This window comes from Rhamphochromis longiceps, linkage group LG9, assembly GCF_057381845.1.
Source record: "Rhamphochromis longiceps isolate RC_006_pf linkage group LG9, R_longiceps_female_GT1.1, whole genome shotgun sequence".
In the NCBI taxonomy this organism is placed as follows: domain Eukaryota; kingdom Metazoa; phylum Chordata; class Actinopteri; order Cichliformes; family Cichlidae; genus Rhamphochromis; species Rhamphochromis longiceps.
In genome coordinates, this window is record NC_140565.1 from 17065156 (window position 1) to 17080303 (window position 15148).

General features: G+C 40.1%; 1 protein-coding gene across 1 annotated transcript in view; it reads left to right on the plus strand.

Annotated features, from left to right (window-relative positions):
• The window catches only part of cntnap2a (contactin associated protein 2a), a 443305-nt gene that overhangs the window by 332854 nt on the left and 95303 nt on the right, over nt 1-15148 (plus strand). The window lies entirely within an intron of this gene.

A 15148-nucleotide genomic window follows, 5' to 3' on the forward strand; every position in this document is an offset into this window, starting at 1 on the left:
GTGGCTACACAAGCCAGCAAGTACCAACGACCGGATTTGGTGTGTGGTAGTAACAGGTAAATGAACTTTTTTTTTTTAAATTATTTGAATATATATGAGTGCCTGTGTATAAATACAGAAACAATACACACATGCTTTCAATTGTGTAATTTAAGTGATCTAGTATGGAACGCCAGGACTGCCATAATGAATTAATTAAATACACCATTAAATAATTAATTAAATGTGGCAATAATTAATTAAAATTGGAATTAATTAATTAAATAAATAGTTATGACACATGTAATTAATTAATTATTGACACATTTAATTAATTATTTATGTATTTCACATTTTAATTAACTATTGACACATTTAATTAATTAATTATTGACACATTTAATTAATTATTTATGTATTTCACATTTTAATTAATTATTGACACATTTAATTAATTATTGACACATTTAATTAATTATTTAATGATATATTTATGTATTTCATTTTGGCAGTCCTGGCGCCTGGCTCTCATCATGAAATAATTTTATCTGTCAGCCTCACCCATCAAACTCAGGGGGCGGGGTTAACGCTGCCCATGCAGCTTCTCTAACATTTGATTGGTTGCCGTGCAAAGTAAGTCAAAACAGGTCGATCCTAGATAATCGATTGCTTGTGTAGACTTGGGGCAGCCAGGTATCCCAGAATGCAGATCAAATCACAGGCAGCAATGGTGGTGGTGTAGTTTTAAAATACCCCGTTTTTCTGTCACCAGCTACACTTTTAACAGTGTTTTAGCCGCGAATGTCGCGACGTATGTCTGGTCAGGTTGTCAACATAGAACATGTTTGCAAAAGTGCTCAGATGTTTTCAGAGATTTCACTAGCTCTGCTAACAATTAGCATGCAGAGTGCACCGAGGGGGTTACGTTAACCAGTGTGTTTACATATTCCACTCTCCGTGTTCCACATGTTGCATTCGCAGATTCTCATTTTCACCGAACGATCGTCTCTTTCCGCCTGGTCTTGTGTCTCTGTGCTTCTGTAACATAAAGAACGAGCTGACATTTTTCTCACGAAACCAGCGATCAGCTCAATAGACCCTCAATTTACCTGCATGCATTCTCCTCCTCATCTGTCAGCTGTTTAACACCTGCTGCTAATTCAAGAAACACGCCTACGTTACCTGGTGATAGTCACAGTTTAACTGGGCAGCCGGTGCTCGATATAAAGCAATGTCAGCGCATTTTTCTGCACAAGATAAGGAAATATAGTGTTTTCCCCGAGTGCAGAGCTGCTGGAGCTTGTTTCCTTACAGAGCACTTTATAAGCGAACCAGCTTCATCAGCGGCTGATGTCCAATCACCGGCACACAGCTTTGAAACCTCAGCTGAGTTTTAGCTCTCAGTGGTTAAACGCTGGACTTCATTCACTCAGCTTCTGTCTGTCGGGTCACGTTTACTTCGCTGTTTTATTTACAACTGAGCAAATCGGTTTGGCTGAGGTTAAAGTTACGTTTCATAACTGCATAGTTTCACAGACGTTTAATGGTTCACTGGCACATGTGTTAGACTGAACTATCATCTAAATATCATCTGTTTTTTAATAGTTATTCAACTGTATTCTAAGCACCAGCTGTCTGTTAGAATGTGATTTTTTTTCTCTCTCTGTTGGCAGAGGTATAAAAATGCGCAGGAAAATCTGACGTGCATGGCAAACTTCACCGACGATATTTAGGGAGGAATAAACACACATCAAACATAAATGAACCATTTGCCTGTCTCCATAATTGAGAGCATTTTCTCTTCTTATGTCAACTCTCTCTCTCTCTCTCTTTTTTTTTTTTTTTTTTTTTTTTTTTGCTTTTTCGGTCATGTTATGTTTACCTGTCAAAGGCTTGTTACAAACTATGAAACACATCGTGCAGACTTCTGGATGTTAGAAGAAAACTAATACTGCTCATGAAGGAGACTAAAGGCAGGAAGGTGTTCTTTAAAACTAAACATGTTAATAGGACCTCCCTATTTATATCATAGTTTATGATATAGCACGTGTATTTTAGTAATAGCCTGCTGATTTCAGTGTAGTGGTGAACAGTCGCACAGCTCACGTAGGCGTTATCTGTGATAGGCTACTCCTTAACTATAATTTATCCAAGTTAAATTCAGTTAACCATTCAGACAGTTCTTTTGCAATGAAAAACATAAACACCCATGCTGCCGGTTTCCTCAGTGCCAGCTGTTAACATTATAGCTGCTTATGCAGTAACCATGGTAACCACGGACTCTGAGCGGCTGGATCGACGGAGGTCAGACAACAATTTTACATGTATGATCTTAAAACAGGACACAGCCACTATACGTGCTGGCCTCATATCAAATGTGAAGGCAGACTGAATCTATGTTTGACGTTTTTTATATCTAATCTTCCTTTTCAAACATTTAAACAGCAGCGAGTCTGCAGCTGAGGGAATACAAACTCAAATTGTCGGAACAGGTTTGCTCGTTTCTTGGATTCATTTGGTGATTTATTAAATGTATAACTGTTATTCTAATCTGCTGCTGGGTCTCTTACACTTTTCTTTATGCTGTATATTTTCACGTCTCTGGAATAGTTGGCAGTTAGATAGTCAGCTGGGAAACTTTGTGTTAACTCATGGAGCTGAGGATATCGTGGATATGCTGACCTCGCTGCGTGGTGTACAGAGCGAGGTCAGCATGATTAATATTCACAATAAAAATATTAGCCGAACATCATGAAGTCTGTATGTGTTTCATAGTGTCGAACAACCTTTGTACAGTTAAAGCCAGCAGTTACTACATGACAGAAACACCAACGTTATCTCTTTTATGCGTTTATACACAGGTCACGCTGATTACTGAACAAAAACCCAAAGATCAGATGTTAAACAGATTTATTTGCTCTCTCGCCTCCTTAAACATGTTTTTAATGTTAGTTATAATTCAGAATTGGCGACTGAAACACGTAGGACACATAAGAACATCAGGAAATAAAACACCGATAAATATAACCTCAGTAAAAGAAGTCAGCGGGGGTTACTACAGCTGTGTACCGGGGCCTGCGCTTTGTCGGTGGGATTGCATGCGAGGCGAGCGGGTCTATCCCACGCTTTGCCGTGAGACTGGGCAGACATCTCCGAAATCATCGAAGCACTTTTGCAAAGAGGCTGTATCTTGACAAACCGAACAGACACATGAAGATTAAACCCCTACATTCTCGGCTAGAAAAATATTAAAACGGTATTTGGTGACACACAAACAGGGTTTTTCAAAGTTCAGTTCTGTTAGCTTCCACATGCCGGTTGTTGTGTGCTAGAAACAATGGCCACCAGGCTAAAGCAATGGTTTTGACTCGATCAGCGTTAACCCCGCCCCCTGAGTTTGATGGGTGAGGCTGACAGATAAAATTATTTCATGATGAGAGCCAGGCGTCAGGACTGCCAAAATGAAATAAATAAATATATCATTAAATAATTAATTAAATGTGTCAATAATTAATTAAATGTGTCAATAATTAATTAAAATGTGAAATACATAATCAATTAATTAAATGTGTCAATAATTAATTAAAATGTGAAATACATAAATAATTAATTAAATGTGTCAATAATTAATTAATTACATGTGTCATAACTATTTATTTAATTAATTAATTCCAATTTTAATTAATTATTGCCACATTTAATTAATTATTTAATGGTGTATTTAATTAATTCATTATGGCAGTCCTGGCGTTCCATACTAGTAGCTCTGCTTTGGAAGTTCAGTTCATGCTAGAATTGTGTTTTGAAGTTTGTACGTGTTTTGTCTCTAGGGGCCACCGCATATATTTATATATAAACATATGTAACTAAAACCACTTTTTTTTTTACGTTAGTAATTCCTTTTGTGCATAATTTCATATTATTGTTAATAATAAATTAATTAAAGCAACAAAACAACCCGAAGAGCCGGTTTGGAGCCGAAAGAGCCGGCTCTTTTTAGTGAGCCGAACCGAAAGAGCCGGATCTCTAAAAAGAGCCGGATATCCCATCACTAGGACAAAACCCACCAGGTCATCCAGTGTTCCCTTAGTGCTAATGTGTCAGAGATGTTGGTGTACTATAACTGAAGCAATGTTGTTAAGTCCTTAAAGTCATATTCTTTTATTGTCATGACTGTATTTGAAGCTATTTTTATTTTTGTATGATACCTGATTTATATGGAATATGACTGAAGTAAACTAAAGTCTAAAATACTTAGTCATTTGTTTAATAGTAATTTAACATTATATAATTCACATATAAAACTATGAATTGTAATTTTAAATGGTTTAAAAGCATGTAGAATAGCATATGTAGGCAAGTATATTTCTCCTTTTATCAAGAAGCAAAAACAAAAAGGAAAAAATAAGAAACGGGGCAGGGTTCAGTGGTTGAATCATCCGTCCCCACCAATGCCACAATCAAATCTACACCCTTGCGATTGATCGTTTTCAAACCCCCGCGGTCTTTCGCTACTTGGGTTAAACATGATATATAAGTCACTTAGATAACTTAAAAATGTTATTGTTTGGCTTTTTCAGTGTTTTATTTGTTCGTGAGTAAATCAGTTTGGCTGAGATTAAAGTTATTAGATTAGATTAAATAAAATTTAACTTTATTAATCCCTCAGGAGGGTTCCTCGGGGTTTTCACACAGCTGAATAAACGTCAAACTGAAAACTGATTAAACAGAAGTGTGAGACGGTCGAGAGTTTACGCCAGCGTCCGGTTATATTTTAGATAGCAAGGAGCAGACGGCAGTTTCACTCCACCGAGGGAGCTCATGCCGTATACCCGTCTTTCTTTAGACCGCGAAGGCCCGGGTCCTCGGGTGGAAGCAGCCTCTGAATTTGGACACCCCCGCTGTATCCGGACATTTAACGTATTTTATCCGATAAATAAACACTGTAAAATGTATTTATCCCCACCCCAACAGCATTTTTGAATGTCTCCCTAGTGTGGCCACAACACCTCACCTTTTTTCCCACATGTATGGCAAACCACGTCTCAGTTTTTGTGGAGGTAAAATAGGTTCGCACATGACTCCAATTACGCTCAGTCATTGTTGTGAGTGCGCACGCCAAGGGGCTGCGAAACAGACAGCCTATTTCGCAAATGACTATGAAAGGCGGAAGAGGAAGTAGTTCCTTTGAATGTAGACAATCCGAATGTTATAGTTTCTTTCCACTGTGTTCCTGTTAATGATAAACTACAAATTTACCCTAAATTACTAAAATATCGATATTTTAATGTGAGAATCGATTCTAGAACATAAATTATTGGTATCGGAGGAATCGATATTTCAGGATCGATCCGCACATCACTAGTATATGCCCTGAAAGCTCCTGCACAACCTTCGACTGGCACATCCAATGAGTACTCCACAGATCTCGCAGACACTCTGTGTATTCGAGCTGTCAAACCAAACCAAAGCACTCATGCCGCCCCCAGCCAACGCTGCAACCAAATAGGGAGATTGGACAGACAGCTGAGAAGTTTCCTAATTATGGAACACAGCACATCATTAAGACTCTGTAATGAGCTTCCTGAAGCCAGGTGCAGCCTCACCTGTCAGCCACATCCTCATTACTAATATGGTCATGTTTCCCAGGACATCATGGACAGGTTATTAGGGAATGATGGGCAGGTGAGGAGCACTTAGTATACAGATGAGATGTAGTCCCATGCTTCTTAAAATAAATTGTCATCTAAATGTAACATAGCCTTTAATTACTAACCGTATGCACCAATATAATGTTGCATTATTTTTACGTGTCTGTATACTTTATATAATATGACTTTTCTTCAGTGATGTGAGCTATTTACATTTCTGTGTACTTTTGTGATTTAATATGGCTGTATTGCCAGAATGCAATATGTTTAAGAGACAATGGCATAAAACAGCTAAAGGTAAAGTTCACTCTACTAAAGATAGACAATTTTGCTGTTGACTCAAAATTTACAGCAAGTGCTGCTAAAAAAATGAAGTGAGGCAAAATAACATGAAGCCACAGTCTATCTCAACCAGGAGGCACTTCTGCTGATCTGACATACTTAGGTGATCAGCATGATGTGTTAAACATAACCATATTACCATCACTGATTGTATTCATATGTCCATTAATGTAATAATAAATATTTATGGTTATCTTCAGTTGCAGTCTGCACACATTCTGCTGACATTAATATAATATGCGTGTCTTTAAAGAGTTACTGTTTCAGCAGTTTTAGTGATATCATTTTTTTCTCATTAATATGCAGATTTATGTGGCAAGGTTTTACAAAATCTAAAGGGAAACATTGTAAGTGACTCTGAATCTGAGTTGCCATGCTCATCAGAACTTATCTGTACATGAATATAAAAAATTTAAGAGTAAATGTATATGAGGTCCGCATCAGTGGCTGTCAGACAACATGCTTTTGTCCTTTTGCATCAATTTAAGATATAACTCATCTTCTGTGCAACTGACCCTAGATAGCAGTGTAATATGCTGTTTCCATCCATGCCTGTGCTTGTGTTAGCTGCTGAGATAAAACTATGACCTGTCCAGGCTGTAACCTGACAACTATTATATAATTTCTCCTCTGCTCAGGCAATTTTTTAAAATAAATTGGAGTTATTTCTTCAGGGACTAAGACATATCTGTGTAAATCCATCTGAATGTATGAACTATAGATGAATTTATTTTATAAAGAGAAACCATATGCTCTTTCTATCATGAGACTGACACAGGTAGATAGACTTGCAGTCCTGAACTTTTTTGCCTGACGTTGTTTCTCCCACAGAGAGAAGGTGAAGTTTGGAAAGAAATATAGCAACTAGAGCAGGGCGATATGGCCAAAAATATTTATCACGATATATATTTGAAAATTTGCGATAACGATATAACCGACGATATAATTGATGCGAGACAAAATACAACTCCACAACATTACTAGCGCAAAAAGACAACCTTCCATTTATTTTCACTTAAACAAGAAGTTGGTTTTTATGTACATTAAAGCTTTATAAAAATGTAACAGTGCAAATGCAAATTCCTTGCTGAAAGTTTAACCAAAAGGCATTTCCAGTAGAAATGGGCTGACATATCCTGAGCATAACCATGTATAATATCCACTGAAGTTAAAAATAGGTGCTTTGCAACATTAAACTGCAGTGTGCAGTACGCATTTTTCGGACCATAAGGTGCACAGGATTATAAGGCACATTAAGCGAAACAAAGCAGTCAGATAAATCAAACTTTATTAAACTCATTCTTCTTGCTTCCTCCACTTCTGTACCATTGATTCATTAATGTTGAATTCTCTGGCAGCTGCTCTATTCCCATGTTGTTGCAGTATGTTTGATTAATGACTAACCTCGTATTGTGGATGGATTATCTCAGTTGTTCTCCTGACTGAAGTTTGGTCCGTTTACAGCATCCTGCCATGCGATTGCATTTGTCTCTAACCATGAAGAACCTTCACGTTAACTTTTATAAGTGGAAAAGTGTTAGTGTTCGTCCTCCAGCTTCACTGTTTATGTTATGCTAACATAGCTGTGTCGCTAGCGATCACGTAGCACATCATTATATACCAGCTAGCCCAACTTCAGTAACCCTACAAACGTCACTGCTGTTTAGTTTCCTGTCTTCATTTATGTTGGAAGTGATAGCAGAGCTGTACGTTTGATTTTTTTCAGAAATCTCTCCGTCAGAACATGCTATATCATGCTTAGGTAACTAGCGAAACTAGCGAGCTAACTTCCGCTAGCTTCCTGCTAACTTCTAACTCCGTTAAATGTAATAACTTTTGTTTTCATGGATGCCTGGAAGTTAAACTTTATAGTTACACCTGGTAAAGCAGCAATGCTGATCGTTTTATTAAAGATGAAAGAATTTAGACAGTTTTTAACTCTAAGTGATGCTGCAGTGTTGTTTGACCTGAAGATACGGAGTTTAGGACCCAGATTACTCCCAGATTTAAGAGCATCTTAGTCCGACAAATACGACAATAACAACGGCCGCTTGCATGTTCTGCAAAAAAATGTGCTTTGTTGTGTATCTGACGGACAAACACCAAACCAGTTCCACATCACGGAAGTTGCACCATTTTTACAAACCAATTCTGGTTCATCTGTTTCACTCAACAATCGGCCATGTGCGTATGAAAACAAAGGCACTGCGCATGCGCGTTTTACTCCCATTCTATCGCGATATTTCATTTTCCTATCGTTGCCTAACATTATACCGGTATTACCGTGAACGGTATAATATGGCCCAGCCCTAATAGCAACTGAAAGAAACACAATGTGAAAACCCCTCCCAAAAAAAAGTGATAGCCTCAATGGCAGCTGGAGTGAACCTTTACAGAAATCAATAACTCCAGCTAAGATTGAGACAGAGAAAGAAGGGAAAAGGGAATGGGGATATCGGGATACCAAAGAGGGAAAGGAGAAAGAGAGCAGATAAAGCTGAAAACAGAGATTGAGTGTGTAAGAGAAGTAGAAGTAGATAAAGAAGGTTGCCAATTCGTTGTGTGCTCAGGGAAAAACCCAACGGGTTAGTGGCCAGCCCGCTGAGGTCAGCCTCTTCACCTGCGAATCGACTCCAAACAAAGACCAGGGTGGAAATGAAACAGAGGAGAAGAATGTAGTCGGCTGGATGAGTGAGGCATGTAAGAGGTTATTCTTTGTTCTCCTTTGAAAGACACCATGTATACCTTTGAAACGTCTCCACTGTCAAAAACCACCCAACCTTCTTTTCACAAAGCTGTGGCTCTCAGTGTCTTAGAACATAATACATGCCTGCAAGAAATTCTCAAAGCAAGAAATCCTCCAAACACAATATGCTTTCCTGCCAATGAGCACAACTATAATGTGTACCTGCGGCTTGCACGCCGGAATATTTTGTTTGCTTGTTTTTTTGCCTTTAGTGGTCTTCAGTCGGACACCCGAGGTCATGCAAGTGATTAAATAAGTATTGACAGCACTAAAGGAAGAAAAAAGAGAGTGAAGCACGTCTAGGCAGGAATCAGCCCATCTTGATGATTGTTGACAACATGTATTTCTCCATCTGTCTCTCAAAGCGTTCTTTCTTCAGGTAAATACATTTCTTTGCCCTGCATGCGAATTGAAAGGTATATTGTTTGATCATGCCTCTTGAGAGTAAGACAAAAAAGATGGAAACGTAGTAGCAGTTGTTTGGGTACCCGCACAGCTGGACCATTAAAGGAAAAGAAATGGGGGGTGGGGGGAAAGAAGTCAGAATTTAAGAAAAGAAAAGTCTTTTAGGATAAAAGCCTGAAATCCATCATGGTTCTGACAACAAAGTCTTGCAATGATGAACAACAGCTGTCAGCAGGATACACATCCCCTTCATGAGTAATACAAAGCCAAAATCCAGCAAGAGCTTCTTTGACAACTGACAGAAACTAGAGAGAGTTTTCCGTTATTTTGTGCAACTAAAAAAAAAGAAATGTAGAATTATATTGCGTGTGTGTGTATGTGTGCGCGCGCACATGTCCTAGCTTCTATGTTCAAGTGCATTCATGCAACGCACAGACAGTTTATACGATGAGCTGCGATGAGTGACACTGTTGTAATTATGCCTGTAACTGAGGATTAATTTGATATTAATTATTTCTGAAACCCCAAATGAAAAGTCTACACCGAAAGGTAAACAGGAACTGATCAGAACAATACTGAATCTGAAGACAGCGACATACCGTCAGCTAGTCACGTGAGGCCCTTGTTTCACTAAAAAAATGCTATAAAAAAATGCTATTTCATCTTTGTACTTTACATAATCCTAAATCCCCGTGAACTTGTGTTTACCAAGCTGCAAACACCACAGCTGAATGTTAAACATGTTGTCATTTGCTCTAATGAATAATTTCAAAAAAATATTATTCAACTAAGAAAATATTAACATTTGAAGAGAGGGGTGTTAAAGGTGTTATCGGTGTGTCTGCGCTGGCACCGTGTTACACACTCAAATCAGAGATAAAACCCTGTTTGACATTGCTGAAAGCCCTGCAGCCGAACTCCCAAGTGTGATCTTTTCCCTACACTTATTTATTTTATTTCTTTCAAGTGTATGTGTGTGTTGATTAGTCAGTTGCAATAATTTGCCTGATGTAACATTAACTAAAGTGCTATAGGAACAACACAAATATTGATATCACACAAATCGTATGACATAATTTGTATTATGAATTTTTTCCACTAATGTCAACAAAAATGTGAGGTTTTCACTTGAAGGAACACATCTTTTGATGATGACTCTAAATAATTATCAAGGCAACAATGGAAGTTTTTCCACATGAATTCTCTACTCACAGCTAAAGTAACATGACAGCGTATCCTGCCCCCCCTCCCCAATTTGTTTTTTCTTTCTGAATGAAACAGCTTCTAATTAGGAGGTGAGATGAAGTTTAGCGGTGACAATTTACCTTCGGGGATAACACAAATCATCACATCTTAGCTGTGAGTTTTCTCACAACTCCTATAGTTCTCTTGTTCTATTCATATATAACAATATGTCAGTGACGGACTGCAAAGCTGCTCCCGTTTTCGCTCTCTTAACGATATCTCTGTCACACCGATCCTTTGCTTCTCCCTTATCACTTGTCATGTCCTCGCAATGTGACATCTCCCTTTCTGCTTTCGGGGTCATTTTTTTCCCTCTGTGCTTGTTTTCTAAACTCCTATCACCCTCCCCTCTCTCTAATTTACTTTTTGTCTCCCGCTTGCTCTCTGCTGCTGAGTTGTTTACGACCCGCACATCCTCCTGTGCAATTATGAGTGTTGCTCACTGTATCCTCATCCATATGACGAGTCTGACAGGCATGTATGGAGATGGATGGTATTCTGCCCTCCCTGTACGTTGATGCCCAGTTTGGCAGATAGATAAACAGTTCTTCAAAAGGAGAGGCAAAGGCTTCCAGTTCTCATTGCAGGGTTTATTTGTCTCCCTAATGAAGGCACTGTAAAACTACAAACATAAGAAAAGCATATTAAAACATACATCTGGAACATAATATATTTCTCATATTACAAAGTACAGACTGAAGACTTAGCAACTTGAACTATAGCTGGTATAACCAAGAAAAATAAATGAAAACATGTTAACTCCAAATCCCGCTAGCTTGATGCTAACACACAATGGAATTTCCTATTGACATGCTAACACAATTAGCATCGGCAATGCAGCTAACATGCCGGCTTCAAATATGAGAGTCAACAACCCATTTTACATCACATGCTTAACATGAACACAGAATATAATCGTACTTACAAGCATATATTTCTCATGCTCCAGTACAGCCAACTTCAGAGCTAATATTTTGTGTGCTGGTATCAACTTGGCCAGACTCCATGAACTTTTCCTATATTTACTAGAGAAACTTGAGTACACAAACCCGCTTCCTCCCCCTAGTGGGGTGGTGGAGCTACTGCACCCAGCAGTGGCAGCACACTCCCCGCCTGGTATAATGAATTATACCACTACCCATTCCCTGGATGTAGTAGTAAAACAACCTCCGACACTGGCCGCAAATACACTTTAGGAGTGCCATTCTTGACTACCTTCACTTCCACCTTACGTACTCTATGATCTTGGCTAGGAAAGGCTTTAATCACAAGTCCAACAGGCCACTCAGTCCTTTTTACTTGCGAATCCTTCATCAGTACAACATCTCCCACTTGAAGGTTTGGCTTCTCTGTTGTCCACTTTCTCTGTGTTTGAAGCGTGGTCAGATACTCCGTTTTCCACCTCTTCCAAAATGCATCAGCAAGTGCTTGGACCCTTTTCCAGTGTTTGTTGGACAGATCATTAACATCAAAATCCCCAGAGGGAGCAGTCAACGTATCTCGTTTCTGTGTCAACAACATTGATGGGGTGAGAACTGCCGGTGCTTCTGGGTCAGAAGACACTGAGACCAATGGTCTTGAATTTATAATGGCGGTAACCTCTGCCATCAGGGTGACAAGTGTCTCATGTGTGAGGTACGATGGATTCAGCCTCAGAAGAAGAGCATCTAAGATTCGCCGAGCGATACCAATCATCCTCTCCCACACCCCACCCATGTGGGAAGAGTGGGGAGGATTGAATATCCAAGTACACTTGTTGCTTTTAAGGTAATTCCTCACCTCAGAATCTGATGTGTCAAGTCTGAGTTCTTTACAGGCTCCAGTGAAATTTGTTCCCCGGTCTGATCTGATTGTTTTGATCGGCCCTCTTATGGCAATGAAACGTCTGAGCCCATTGATGAAGCTTGTAGTGGTCATAGTCTCTATAACCTCAATGTGCACAGCTCTGGTAGTCAAACAAGTGAACATTACTGCCCATCGTTTACTTTCCGCATGCCCTCCTCTTGTTCTTCGGGCAGTCACCATCCAAGGTCCAAAAACATCCAACCCTACATGAGTAAATGATGGATCTGGTGAAAGTCTTTCAGATGGTAAGTCTGACATCTTCTGGTCCTCCATTTTACCTCTCAGCCTTTTGCAAGTTACACATTTGTGTATCACACTAGATACAAGCCTTTTCCCCCCAATCAGCCAAAGTCCTGCCAACCTAATAGCTCCCTCCGTGAAATGGCGTCCTTGGTGCGCAGCCTGTTCGTGATATCTTCTGACCAATAATGTAGCAATGTGCGTCTTGGGAATGACCAGAGGATGTTTATCATCAAAAGACATAACGGCTGAGGACATACGGCCGCCAACTCTTAATAGCCCATCTTTGTCCAGAAATGGTGTCAGCTTTCGCAGTGGACTTTGTTTTGGGATTCGGTCCCCTTTGGCTAGACACTGCAACACCCTTGCAAAGGCATCTTGTTGTGCAGTTTTAATGATCACTTTTACTGCTTGTTCTTCTTCATCCCCAGTGTTGCCACCATGTGTATCTGCAACACTCCTTGCCTTTTTGATTAGTGTGGAGACTGCACGAGTCAAAGCTCTCCAAGTGGAAAATGTAAGAAACCTTTGAGCTCCAAGCGAGCTTTCTTTAACCATTGAGCTGAAGGTCGTTACTTCAGAGCGAACTTCTGGATCCACCTCCGGATGTATCAGCTCAAAGTCATCACTCTGGGGAAGGAGTCGTTTTGAAGGGCCCAATAGAAATGATGGTCCAGTGAACCAATTGGTGCCTTTGAGAGCTGCAGCAGTTGTTGGCCGAGTTCCATGGTCTGCTGGGTTTTCTTCAGTGGTGATGTAATGCCACTGATCTGGACGAGACGACTTTCTGATCTGTGCTATCCTGTTTGACACATAGACATAAAACCTGCGTGAGGTGTTATATATGTAGCCCAGTACTATCTTGCTGTCAGTATAGTACTTCACAGAATGAATGTCAATATCCATTTCATCTTGGATGAAGACTGCCATTTCAGTTGCCAAAACCGCAGCACAAAGCTCAAGACGGGGCACGGTGTGCGCTGGGTGTGGGGCCAGCTTTGCCTTTGCCATAACAAATCCCACGTGGATATCTCCTGTTGCAGAAATTGTTTTCAAGTAAGCCACAGCAGCTATAGCCATGACTGATGCATCTGAAAACACGCACAACTCTCTGTGCTGAGTCTGTGTAGACAAAGACACTGGAACATATAGTCTTGGGATCTGGAGCTGATCTAAGTCTTTCATAGAGTCTTTCCAGAGTTTCCAGTGTTCTTGTTTTGAAGCTGGCAATGGTGTGTCCCAGTCATACTGTTCAATGGAGAGGTTTCTCACTAAATGTCTTCCTCCCACTGTGACTGGCACTACAAATCCCAAAGGGTCAAATAAACTGTTCACTGCAGACAAAATCCCTCTTTTTGTCAAGGGTTTCTCCTCCTTCGACACACAGAAGGTGAAGTTGTCTGTTTCCAGATTCCAAATTAGACCTAGACTCCTCTGAAGAGGTAGTGACTCCACTCCTAAGTCTAGATCTTTCAAATCCTTGGCCAAGTCTTCTGGTGGGAATGCTTGCATAACACTGCTGCTGTTCGATGCAATCTTGTGTAGCTTAATGTTTGATTTAGCTAGCATCGCTTGGGCAGTGCGCAGGACACCAGTGGCTTCTGCTTCATTAGGAAAAGATGCAAGTCCATCATCCACATAAAAATTGCGTGTGATGAACTCCCTTGCACTGGTAGTGGAGTCATCTGCTTGCTTAGCAGCTCGTCTGAGGCAGTAAATGGCAACTGCTGGTGATGGACTGTTGCCAAATACATGTACTGTCATTCGAAACTCTTTCACTGCTTTCTGGAGATCATTGTTTTCATACCATAAGAACCTCAGAAAGTTGCGATGTTCCTCGCACACCTTGAAGCAGTAGAACATCTGCTGCACATCCGCTGTAACTGCTATAGGTTCTCTGCGGAAGCGGATCAGAACCCCAAGGAGAGTGTTGTTCAAGTCGGGTCCACTCAGGAGCACATCATTGAGGGAAACCCCTTCATGTTTGGCACTTGAATCGAACACTACCCTTATCTGGTCAGGTTTTTGTGGGTGGTAAACCCCAAATATTGGTAGATACCACCTTTCCTCACCTTCTTTTAATGGAGGAGCCGGCTCTGCTTGCTTTTCAACAAACATTCTTTGCATGAAATCGATGAAGTGTTTCCTCATTTGTGGTTTTTTCTCCAGAGTTCTCCGAAGAGATGCAAGACGCTTTAAAGCTTGAGGTCTGTTATTGGGAAGGTGGTTTCGTGGTGACCGAAAGGGTAATGGGGAAACCCAAGTATTGTAACTGTCTTTATAGACTTGTTCATCTAATGTCTTCAAGAAACTCTCGTCATCGATTGACATTGCCGGGACGTCATCATGTTGTGTCCTTTGAAACACCTGACTGGCAAACTCACTTTCCTTACTTTTCAAGTGTTGTGCAGAGCTTTGAAGACTTAGGTTCGAGGTGTGACAACCAAGCTTTTCTTTGACTAGCATATTGTTTGGACATGCACTCAAGAGTGAAGCTCGTCCATTTGGTAGAATGTTGGTCTTGTATACACAGATGTTGGATGTCTTATGCACTTCTCCCAGACACACTTCCCCTACGATCACCCAACCAAGGTCGAGTCGTTGAGCATATGGTTCATTATGGAGACCATTATGTTGTTCTCTGACTTTGTGCACACGCAGAATGTCTCTGCCAAGGAGAAGGAGGATGTCAGCT